A 13,347-nucleotide genomic window follows, 5' to 3' on the forward strand; every position below is an offset into this window, starting at 1 on the left:
CTCTCCCTGTACGAGACAAAGCGGCGTGTTGCGGCCGTGGCCACCCAACCTACGAACTAATGCGTGTTCGCATTTTATTTCGAAAGAGGCCATTGACACAAACGCGAGAATCTATAACCAACACAAAAGGATAACGGTCAATTATAATTAATATTTTTTTGGAGAGACTGAGTGCCCAAGTTATCTGATGTCGAAACAAAATCCTGTTTCTGATTAACAAATGATGACGAGAGCATTTCTCGTCGGCAGAAATCTAATCATCTGCATTTGTGCCTCTTAATTTCTCGCTGATGTTTATCCTTCGCCGGCTGAGTTGTCATTTGTTCCTGAACAGGTGTAGCTGAGGGTGGTCAATACCTCGAAACTGTTTCATCTCTCCGAACCCGAAATGAACACCAATCTGTTGACACAGATGCTGCAGCAGGTTTCACAAAAGTTAAATCGGGGATGGGAAAGCACCAAATGTGTTTTTTTTCGTTTCCTTCGAGGGGAGGGGAGGGGATTTAGATCATCAGCATTTGGAATAGCTCGATGGGGCTCACCATGATTTCACCTCATGGATCAATCAACCTCCCCACCTAGAGTAGTAATTGCTCAGAACGACCTTAAATATTTGTTCTACACAGGGTGTTGCTTATTAACGTTTAAAACCCCCCGAAGTGATTTAGATGACGCTGAGACAAGCAATTTAATACAAGACACATGGGGTCGCAGATGTCGGAAAATACCCCTAAAGTGGATCACAAATGTTGAAACTGTGACGTCACCAGATGACGTACTTCGCCGCACGTGTAGCGATTGCGCTTGTCGATCCTACCCTACCCGATGGGTGGCGGGGGCAGGTGGAGGGGGACGGGCACCCCGTCCGCCTCCACCTACAGATCGCTAGTCTGGTTTTAAACACCTTTTGTTAATGTGATCTGTTGTAAAGGTAGAAGTTACAAAATTACTGAATTACTGTCATCCCTGTAACCAAGCAACATTTTGTATTACTTTCCTTTTGCCCCTTCTTTTCTTGTTTACAGACTTCATTTAGTAAAAAGCACGTAGGTCATTCACTGCTAGAAATGCAATTCGGAGCCGGCCACTGTGGCTGAGCTTTTCTAGGCGCTTCAGTCCGGAACCGCGCTGCTGCTGCATAGATGTGTGTGATGTCCTTAGGATAGTTAGGTTTAAATAGTTCCAGGTCGAGGGGATTGATGACCTCAGATGTTAAGTCACACAGTGCTTAGAGCCATTTGAACCATTTTTTTTGATGCAATTCGGAATCTTATTTACTTGTAGTGTAGTACTGTAGGTTTTTGTTGTACTGTACTTTGAAATTAACGAGCGGAGGCCGCAAGACGATAAATATAATAATAAATCTTACCACAATGTAAGCAGAATTCTCGAACACAGTAAAAAAAATACTGCCTGCCGGACGCAAGACTCGAACCCGGAGTCCCAAGATATAAAGTCGCGCACGTGGTCTTGGAGTCAAACCGAAGTGAATAAATGACTTGAGGTGGAATGATTTGGTGCGACAGACGGATAGGCTGCGCCACTGCACGTGCGGTAGGTACGTCATCTGGAGACGTCACATGTTCAACAGTTTTCATCCACTTCTGGAGTGTTCCCGACATTTGCGGCCCCATGTGTCTTACATTATATTACTTGTCTCAGCATCATATATGTTGCTTCGTGGTTTTTTTAATCTTCCTCAGTGATGGAGGCGACATCGTTGTACACAGGGTGTAACCCTTATTACGACCTCTTCTTAGTTACACAACTAGTTTTAGCTTAGCGAACTATTCTACGTGTAAATCCTCACGAATGGTCGTACATGGTAAGAGTTCGCCGCCATTTTCCTAACTGTCTTAATTTGGCACAGGTGAACACTCGAAAAAGATTCAGTAAACTTAGAGTCGTGGTGTCCAGTATGAATCTACAATACATACCGTCTTAAGCTCCCACTAGTACCACGGCACTTATTCCCTGATGTCTACACATTCCTGTCGTCTCTTCCTTTCTTCTTGCCAGCGTTCTTCTCTACTTGGATTCTGAGGAGAACCTCACTTCTTATGTTATCAGTCCATCTAATTCCCAACGTCCCTCTGTAACACCACCTCCCAAACGCTTCGATTCTCTTTTTTCCGGTTTTATCACTATCAACGATTAGTTTCCATACAATAATGTACTCCAGCCGTTCATTCTCGAAATTTCTTGCTAAACTTAAGGCCTATGTTCGACACTAGTCGAAAGATATGCCATCTTTCTCCACGCTATTGCGCCTCGTGCGTCATTCTTTACTTTATTTCCAAGGTAGAAGAATGCTTCACTTCGTCTACGACGTAGCCACCAGTTTTGATGTGTTTGTCGGTCTTTCTTCGGTTTACACTATCTATACACACTGCTGAATGGACTGTTTATTCGATTTAATTTAATCTCCACGCTTTGACGTAAAATAGCAATTTCATCACCGAATGTTGTTGCTAGTATCCTTTCGCTATAAAATTTAATCTCACTCTCGAAATTTCCTTCCTTCCTTCGTTCGTTACGCAGGTCTAATTGTAGTCAGGAGCACTGCCTTCTTGCCTTGTGTCCTTTTTGATGCAATAATTTCTATCTTTGTCTTCTGCTTTCACTGACCCGTATTTGTTCTTGTAGTTACTGTGTATTTCTCGTCTTCCTCTAGAACATATAGGGAGGAGGAGGGGGGGGGGGGGCAATGAACGAGAAAGCTGTGTGGGTTGACGATTAGGACGCCATCACTTCGACTAAGCATTATGTAGCTGCTCCTTTTTAACGATTTGGTAAAACCAACAGCTTGCAAAATGAGGAAGAAATATATACTCTGCAAGATTTGTGTCTAAATGATATGTACAGGTTTACGTATTCATGAATTGTTCTTGAGTCTAATTGCTGGTCATTTACAAGTTGCTAAGTGCCACAGTGGCGTAAATGTAGTAAGAATGAACACGGTCTTTAATAGATTAATGTAATTAGTGATACATTTAAAATTTAGCTTTTTTCAAGTGTACATAATAATTTTTTAAATTAAAAATTCGTCTGTAGAATAGCAGCTGCCTTGAAAAAATCCATTTTAGACTGTATTTAAAATTACGTTAGTTGGCTGTCAGGAATTTTGTTATCTATCAAGCGAGAAGGAAGTTTGGGGCTGTATATTGAATTCCATCTCAGCTCAGCCACTGACAGTGAAAGTAGAGAAAGAAAGAAAAAAAACTGTGTTTTGTGTGTGTGTGTGTGTGTGTGTGTGTGTGTGTGTCCGTAACTTCAGACAATACCGACGAACCATATATCCTTACCTTCAGACAATACCGATTAACCAAAATAATTCACGATAGAAAAAATACAAGTGACATTGGCGAACTTGTTGCACGACCTGTCGTTAAGGATTTAACGTTCCGCCGTCGACACAATAGTTAAATCTATGATGGGGTGGGACATGGATAGACATTGAAAGAGATCATGCCAATCATCCCTGCATGAGCCATAAGCACCTACTGTAAGAATTGCAGCTCCCTTTAGATGTGGATGAATCCAAGGTAAACGTCTAAAATCATTTCAAAACACGGGAAAGTGTCTGGCAGTTTATCGGTAAAACTCTCCACCTGTGTGCAACTACAGGCTTTCGATTAATTACATTAATTTTCAAGCATCCATTGTACTCACAAACACAGTTTTTCACATAAATATACTTCTTGGAAGCAAGACAGGGTAATAGCTTCTGTCGACGTAGAAAAAACTTTCGTGATATAAAATCATGAAAGACTTTCGAGACATAGCAGAAGATGTGGTGTAAGCTACAGAGAAAGACGATTAATATACAGTCTGTGCAAGAACCAAGAGGGAAAAGTAAGAATGGAAATCCAAAAATTAAATCGTTGGATGTAGTTTTTCGTCCCTGCTGTTGATTCTGTACATCGAAGACGCAACGACAAAAACGAATGAAACGCTTAGGAGTAGAACTGAACTTCAGAGTGAAACGATGTCGACAACTTAGTGATGCCATCGTTGTCCTTTGTTAAAGTGAGAAAGAATGCAGAGGCTGTTGAATGGAATGAGCAGTCTAAGGACCACTCAATAAGGACTGAGAATAAATCGGAAAAAACAATGAAATTTATGAGGAGTAGCAAAAAGTCTTCTACTTCGGAAGCAAAATAACGCATGATGGACAAAGCAAAAAGCACTTAAAAAGCTGATTAGTACAAACGAAGTAGCGTTCATGGCAAATTTGTGTGTGTGTGTGGGGGGGGGGGGGGGGGGGGGAGGGGCGTGCGCGCGCAAAACACCTTTGTACGGCTGTACGGAAGGTAATCTTGTATTGTGGGGAAACGAAAAAAAAGAGAACCAAGGTGTTGGAGACACTGTGCTATAGAAGGAAGTTAAAAATTAGGACTGATAATAGGATAAATGTTGAGACATCAACGAATAACTGCTATCGAACTTGGGGATGTTGAGCGTAAAAACTGAAGAAGGAGACGGAGATCCCAACGCATCCAACAAATGATTGAGGACATAGGTTGCAAGTGCTATTCTGAGTTTGGCAGAGGACAGGCATCCATGGACGGCTGCATCAATCCGTTCAGAAGACTTATGACTGCCCTAGACGAATAAAGAAATGAGATTCCAACGTAGAAACATTATTACGCGACATGAATAGGGGACAGGTTTGTAGAAAGTGATCCCAGCAATTGTAGTGTATCTGTAAATGAATTTGCGTAGTGATGAAAGTGCGAAGGTTCTTAAAATATTCTTCCATCGTTTGCAGTTCTTGTCGAGTAGACGCGACAACAAACACTGACCGGATTCAGACATACACAGTCTGATCAAAAAAAGGCTGTACAGACCATAAGAAAGTGTAACAGAAATACTCGAACAACTTAGCACAGCTGACAGCCGGTAAAACTTGGTTTTAATAGGCCACGCTACCAACAGAATTTATTAGATCAACCCATCACAGATGAACCCAACGTTTTTAAATCATTTTTTAAATACTGACAATACGCTGCTCAGCGAGAACAGTATGACCACCGACCTACTATCAATATAAACCCGTCCAGGTGATAGTTGCGTCACCTGACATGGAATGACTGCTAGTAGGACAGATGTTCGGTGCACGTAGTATCCGTGTGTAGATTGGGGGAGGCGCGCTATCTAGGCCCAGGCGGCGAACTTTGGGGGAACTAACATCAGACTTTAACGCTGGGCAGAGTACAAATGGTTCTCAACACACAGTGCACCGAACACTCCCAACGATGGGCCTCAAAAGCCAACGACACACGCATGTGCCAATGTTACGACCGCGAGATCGCCAACGACGACTGAAATGGGTACTTAACCATCGGCACTGGACGTGGTGTAGTGGCAGAGCGTTGCATGGTCTGATGAATCCGGATACCTTCTTCGTCTTGGTGATGGGAGGGCGCGAGTCTGTCGCCTTCCAGGGAAACAGTTCCTTAACACCTACCTATACTACGGGACGGAGACAAGCTGGCGGCGGTCCATTATGCTCTGGGGAACATTCACGTGGCCATCCATGAGTCCAGTGGCGCTGGTGCAAGCCACAGTGGCGTCCAAGGAGTATCTTAGACTGGTTGCAGACCACGTGCATCCCTTCGTGACGATCTTGTTTCCCGACGGCTGCGCCATTTTTCAGCAAGATAATGCGCCATGTCACAAGGCCAGAAGTGTGATAGAGTGGTTCGAGGAACATAGTGGTGAGTTCCAATTGAATTACTGAACCCCCATCTCGCCAGATCTGAAACCGATCGAACACATGTGAAATGCGATTGGACGTGGCGTCAGGGTTCATCACTACCTCCCCGAAATTTATGGGAATTAGGTAACTTTTGTGTGTAGATGTGGCGCCATCTCCCTCCAGCGGCCCAACAAGGCCACTCCTTCCAGGCCATGACGCGTGGCCGCTGTTATCCGCGCCGAAGGCTGACATACCGGCTAACAGGTAGGTGACCATTATGTTCTGGCTGATCATTGTATTCTCTGAATGGTAATACGCTGGATTCACCTATGATGGACTGATGTAATAATTTTTATTGCATCTGAAGCTGAGGCTGTATGCCTTGAAACCGATAGTGTGATCAATTAAAATTAAATTTTACCAAATGCCAACGGTGTTTCCATTCATCATGTGTTTCAGCAGCTGTGAATGCTCTGAAATCTTTTGAAGAATACGGACATAGTTCTACACAACCTGTATTCGTGTATAGATTGTGCGACCACCGACCAGCATAAGTCTCATGAGGTTCGGACAGGATCAGAGGCATAAAAACGTTTTTCCCCCTCACTCTATGCAAAGATGGGCAACGGCCTTGCCGCAGTGGCTACACCGGTTCCCGTGAGATCACCGAAGTTAAGCGCTGTCGGGCGTGGCCGGCACTTGGATGGGTGACCATCCAGCCGCCATGCGCTGTTGCCATTTATGGGAATTAGGTAACTTTTGTGTGTAGATGTGGCGCCATCTCCCTCCAGCCTCGTGATGCCAATTGTGGAGCTACTCGACCGAATAGTAGCGGCTCCGGTCAAAGAAAACCATCATAACGACCGGGAGAGCGGTTTGCTGACAACATGCCCCTCCTATCCGCATCCTCATCTGAGGATGACACGGCGGTCGGATGGTCCCGATGGGCCACTTGTGGCCTGCAGACGGAGTGCTATGCAAAGATGGAGTAGGGCAGAAAACCGTTAATATTGCTGCGAAGCGCCCCACATCTCCAAAACGTACGGTAATGAACTATAAATTATAATACACCTATAACGATACAATAATGTTAAACAAGCAGAATCAACCAAAAGCCAAAAAGCAAAGAGAAAATAACACCACATCTATGTGAAAAATGGTTCAAATGGCTCTGAGCACAATGGGACTTAACATCTGAGGTCATCAGTCCCCTAGAACTTAGAACTACTTAAACCTAACTAACCTAAAGACATCACAAACATCCATGCCCGAGGCAGGATTCGAACCTGCGACCGTAGCGATCGCGCGATTCCAGACTGAAGCGCCTAGAACCGCTCGGCCACACCAGCCGGCCTTCGATGCGAAGAGCGATTTAATGCCGTTCAGATTGTAGGCGACACGTTCCGTAAGATTCTGATGGTAAATGGAGTCATTGACTCTTATCACACGAGATGTCGCCAGCAGGATATGCGAAGAGTCCTTTCGTCTCGCAGTACTGCCTATCTCCACCTACGAAATGTTGTCTATCAATGCATCTTTTCCCACTTTGCCGTGTTGTTTCCCACTGAATGTAGCGTCGTCCAGGTATTATCTGGAGTCATTTATGCACTTCGTAAACTTGTTATGAATACATTTCGAGTAGTTGGGTCGCCACGGGAGATCTGGCGAAGGAGGCGGTAACTGGCAGTACAGTGGGCAAGGGGCGCAGACGTGGTTGGAGAAGAAACGGTGACTACTAAACTGAATGAAATATAAAACAGGTATTGCATTTCCAGGGAAACTACTTTACAGACCTTACAACCATGACGCAATAGAAACAAATACGCTTTCAAAATATCTGTGGCTAGACGAGCTCATTCCAGCGTTCAGAGTGATTCAACGATACATATTAACAACTTACGCAATGACGTACTCAGTGGTCGGCAGTAGAATACGTTCACAGGGAAGCTGGAGATAATGCTATGGACACTGGTCTAGTAGTGCACGTTACCGCTGGACGGTTGATGACAGCAAAAAATGAGCCTACGGAGAACGTACCTCATTCCGATTTGATGTATACAGGATGACTTAGCAGCTCTTACCGCAACGCTCAAGTTACATATGGCCTTTAAAAACCAGACGTGAGATTTTTCATACTCTCTCGCTCGCTATGCACAGACTATTTGTCCCACAGCAGAAAGTGAACAGGACGTTTTTGTAGGAAATTTAATGTAGCTAAATTTTGTACCGGTTTATGTTTTCGCTAGAGGCCGTAGCTTTCGATTTATTCAAGAAAAACGTATAAAAGCGTCCTACAAACGAACCCACTTTCATCCCTCATTAGACAGGATTTCTAGTATGTTAGTCATTGCACTCCGTCCTACCACTGTACAAATATTTGCGACTGCGCGAATTATTTACCACATTCGTCCTTTTCTGGTCTTCAGCTGACTGGCCTTATTTCCCCACCGGCTTAGTTGAGCACTTGAAAATTTCAACAGCATAAAATAAACGATTACATCATTGTATTCGTGAGGCCTTCTGACTACGAAACTACTGTGCTTGTAACGGTTAGTTTAGGTCGAACTGTCAACATACTCTACTGGCCATTAAAATTGCTACACCACGATGACGTGCTACAGACGCGAAATTTAACCGATAGGAAGAAGATACTGTGATATGCAAATGATTAGCTTTTCAGAGCATTCACACAAAGCTGGCGCCGGTGGCGACACCTCCAACGTGCTGACATGAGGAAAGTTTCCAATCGATTTCTCATACACAAACAGCAGCTGACCGGCGTTGCCTGGTGAAACGTTGTTGCGATGCCTCGTGTAAGGAGGAGAAATGCGTACCATCGCGTTTCCGACTTTGATAAAGGTCGGATTGTAGCCTATCGCGATTTTTATCGTATCGGGACATTGCTGCTCGCGTTGGTAGAGATCCAATGACTGTTAGCAGAATATGGAATCAGTAGGTTCAGGAGGATAATACGGAACGCCGTGCTGGATCCCAACGGCCTCGTATCACTTCCAGTCGAGATGACAGGCATCTTATCGGCATGGCTATAACGGACCGGGCAGCCACGTCTCGACCCCTGAGTCAACAGATGGGGACGTTAGCAAGACAATAACGGTTCGACGACGTTTGCAGCAGCATGGACTATCATCTTGGAGACCATGGCTGCGGTTACCCTTGACGCTACATCACAGACAGGAGCGCCTGCGATGGTGTACTCGACGACGAACCTGGGTGCACGAATGGCAAAATGTCATTTTTTCGGATGAATCCAGGTTCTGTTTACAGCATCATGATGGTCGCAACCGTGTTTGGTGACATCGCGGTGAACGCACATTGGAAGCGTGTATTCGTCATCGCCATACTGGCGTATTAACCGGCGTGATGGTATGGGGTGCCACTGGTTACTCGTCTCGGGCACCTCTTTTTCACATTGACGGAACTTTGAACAGTGGACGTTACATTTCAGATGTGTTGCGACCCGTGGCTCTACCCTTCATTCGATCACTGCGAAACCCTGCATTTCAGCAGGATAATGCACGACCGCAGGTTGCAGGTCCTGTACGGGCCTTTCTGGATACAGAAAATGTTCGACTGGTGTCCTGGCCAGCACATTCTCCAGATCTCTCACCAATTGAAAACTTCTGGTCAATGGTCGCCGAGCAACTGGCTCTTCACAATACGCCAGTCACTACTCTTGATGAACTGTGGTATCGTGTTGAAACTGCGTGGGCAGCTGTACCTGTACACGCCAACCAAGCTCTGACTCAATGCCCAGGCGTATCGAGGCCGTTATTACGGCCAGAGGCGGTTGTTCTGGGTACTGATTTCTCAGGATCTATGCACCCAAATTGCGTGAAAATGTAATCTCATGTCAGTTCTAGTATAATATATTTGTCCAATGAATACCCGTTTATCATCTGCATTCTTCTTGGTGTAGCAATTTTAATGGCCAGTAGTGTAATTAGTTTTAGCGTTACGTTTACAAGAGTCATTAATCTGCAAGCGCTGGGTTCATCTGTGATGGATTGATCTAATATCTTCTGTTGGTAGCGTGGCCTATTAAAACCAAGTTTTACCGGCTGTCAGCTGTGTTTTTCATTGATAATTCTTCCAAAGATTCGTACTGAAGTTACTCGAGTATTTCTGTTACACTTACCTATGGTCTGTACAGCCTTGTTATGATCAGACAGTGTGTGTCTCAATCCGATTAATGTATGTTGTCGCGTCTACTCGACAAGAACTGCAAACGATGGAAGACTATTTTAGGAATCTTCGCACTTGCGTCACTGCGCAATTTCATTTAAATTAATAATGCTAACGAAATAGCGAACTATATTGGTGGCGTAACAGCCCAGTCAATAGAGACGAAAAAAGGTCGAATATCGGGAATAGTTCGTGTACTTGGAATTTTTTGTAAAGTGGTATGAGCGAGTGCCATGAACAACGTACCAGAAATCCTGACTAATGAGGGATGAGAGTGGGGGTGGAAATGCGTTTCAAGGATGATTTTGTACGTTATTCTCGAATAGCTCGAAAACCGTGGCCTCCGGCGGAAATGTAACTCAGTAAAAAAATTTAACTACATTAAATTTCCTACAAAAAGATCTTGTTCATTTTTTTCTCTAGGAGTAACAGTCTGCGCTGCGCTCAGCGAATAAGATAATTTGAAAATCTGGCTTTGTTGCTTTGTAAGTCTACATATCTACATCTACATATCTATACATATACTCCGCTAGCCACCAAACGGTGTGTGGCGGAGGGCACAATTCGCGCCTAAGTCATATTCCTCCCCCCCCCCCCCCCCCCCCCTCTGTTCCATTCGCGGATCGCGCGAGAGAAAAACGACTGTCTGAACGCCTCAGTACGAGCTCTGATTTCCCTTATCTTTGAATGATGATCATTACGAGATTTGAAAGTTGGTGGTAATAATATATGCTCTGCATCCTCGGTGAAGATTGGATTTCGGAATTTAGTGAGCAGCCCATTCTGTTTAGCGCGTCGTCTAATTGCAAGTATGTCCCACTTCAAACTTTCTATGAGATTTGTAACGCTCTCGCGATGGCTAAATGTACCAGTCACGAATCTTGCCGCTCTTCTTTGGACCTTCTCAATCTCTTGAATCAGACCCAACTGGTAAGGGTCCCATACAGAGGAACAATACTCTAACACTGGACGAAATAAGGTATTGTAAGCTGTTTCCTTTGTTGAAGGACTGCATCGCTTCAGGATTCTACCAATAAACCGCAATCTAGAGTTCGCCTTACCCGTTACTTGTGTAATCTGATCATTCCATTTGAGAGCATTTCGAATAGTCAAACCCCGATACTTGACGGATAAAACCGCTTCCAAAGACTGATAATTTATTTTGTACTCATACATTAAATGGGATTTTCGCCTTGTTATACGCAGTAGGCTACACTTACTAATACGAGATAACTGCCAGTCATTACACCACGCACTTATTTTCTGCAAATCATCATTGATTTGTTCATAACTTTCGTATGATACTACCTTCCTATAGACTACAGCATCATCGGCAAACAGTGTAAGGCCGCTGTCAGTACCATCAACCAGATCGCTTATGTAAATCGTAAAAAGCAGAGGACCTACTACGCTGTCCTGGGGCACACCTGAAGTTACTCTTGTTTCTGCTGAAGTTACCCCGTTCAGGACGACATACTGCTCCCTGTCTGTTAGAAAACTTTCTATCCAACCGCATAGTCATTGGCTAGACCGTAAGCGCGCAATTTTTGTAGCAAGCGACAGTGCGGAACTGAGTCGAACTCCTTTCGAAAGTCGAGAAATATGGCATCAACCTGGGAGCCCGTATCTAGAGCCTGTTGTATATCATGTACAAAGAGAGCAAGCTGTGTCTCGCATGACCACTGTTTCCTAAAACCGTGCTGGTTTCTGCAGATGAGTTTCTCAGAGTAAGGCCATTATGTCTGAACACAAAATATGTTCCATGATTCTACAACAAATCGATGTCAGTGAAATTGGCCGGTAATTATGTGCATCCGATTTTCTACCCTTTTTATACAGGCTGTTACAACAAGGTACGGCCAGACTTTCAGGAAACATTCCTCACACACAAAGAAAGAAAATATGTTATGTGGGCATGTGTCCGGAAACGCTTACTTTCCATGTTAGAGCTCATTTTATTACTTCTCTTCAAATCACATTAATCATGGAGTGGAAACACACAGCAACAGAACATACCAGCGTGACTTCAAACATTTTGTTACAGGAAATGTTCAAAATGTCCTCCGTTAGCGAGGATACACGCATCTACCCTCCGTCGCATGGAATCCCTGATGCGCTGATGCAGCCCTGGAGAACGGCGTATTGTATCACAGCCGTCCACAATACGAGCACGAAGAGTCTCTACATTTGGTACCCGGGTTGCGTAGACAAGAGCTTTCAAATGCCCCCATAAATGAAAGTCAAGAGGGTTGAAGTCAGGAGAGAGTGGAGGTCATGGAATTGGTCCGCCTCTACCAATCCATCGGTCACCGAATCTGTTGTTGAGAAGCGTACGAACATTTCGACTGAAATGTGCAGGAGCTCCATCGTGCATGAACCACATGCTGCGTCGTACTTGTAAAGGCACATGTTCTAGCAGCACAGGTAGAGTATCCCGTATGAAATCATGATAACGTGCTCCATTGAGCGTAGGTGGAATAACATGGGGCCCAATCAAGACATCACCAAGAATGTCTGCCCAAACGTTCACAGAAAATTTGTGTTGATGACGTGATTGCACAATTACTTGCGGATTCTCGTCAGCCCACACATGTTGATTGTGAAAATTTACAATTTGATCACGTTGGAATGAAGCCTCATCCGTAAAGAGAACATTTGCACTGAAATGAGGATTGACACATTGTTGGATGAACCATTCGCAGAAGTGTACCCGTGGAGGCTAATCAGCTGCTGATAGTGCCTGCACACGCTGTACATGGTATGGAAACAACGGGTTCTCCCGTAGCACTCTCCATACAGTGACGTGGTCAACGTTACCTTATGCAGCACCAACTTCTCTGACGCTGACATTAGGGTTATCATCAACTGCACGAAGAATTGCCTCGTTCGTTGCAGGTGTCCTCGGCGTTCTAGGTCTTCCCCAGTCGCGAGTAATAGGCTGGAATGTTCCGTGCTCCCTAAGACGCCGATCAATTGCTTCGAATGTCTTCCTGTCGGGACACCTTCGTTCTGGAAATCTGTCTCGATACAAACGTACCGCGCCACGGCTATTACCCCGTGCTAATCCATACATCAAATGGCCATCTGCCACCTCCGCGTTTGTAAACATTGCACTGATTGCAAAACCACGTTCGTGATGAACACTGACCTGTTGATGCTACGTACTGATGTGCTTGATGCTAGTACTGTAGAGCAATGAGCCGCATGTCAACACAAGCACCTTCCTTCAATTGGGCCAACTGGCGGTGAATCGAGGAAGTACAGTACATACTGACGAAACTAAAATGAGCTCTAACATTGAAATTAAGCGTTTCCGGACACATGTCCACATATCATCTTTTCTTTATTTGCATGTGAGGAATGTTTCCTGAAAGTTTGGTCGTACCTTTTTGTAACACCCTGTAGATTGCTATGACCTGGGGGTTCTTCCAGTCCCGTGGAAC

The 13,347-nt window shown here is 44.6% G+C and overlaps 1 protein-coding gene and 1 pseudogene across 1 annotated transcript in view; one reads left to right on the plus strand and one right to left on the minus strand.

Moving 5' to 3' along the window:
* The window catches only part of LOC126456552 (uncharacterized), a 482,692-nt gene that overhangs the window by 19,883 nt on the left and 449,462 nt on the right, over window positions 1-13,347 (minus strand). The window lies entirely within an intron of this gene.
* On the plus strand, window positions 6,323-6,439 carry LOC126459225 (5S ribosomal RNA; annotated as a pseudogene).

This window comes from Schistocerca serialis, chromosome 2, assembly GCF_023864345.2.
Source record: "Schistocerca serialis cubense isolate TAMUIC-IGC-003099 chromosome 2, iqSchSeri2.2, whole genome shotgun sequence".
NCBI classification, from domain to species: Eukaryota; Metazoa; Arthropoda; class Insecta; order Orthoptera; family Acrididae; genus Schistocerca; species Schistocerca serialis.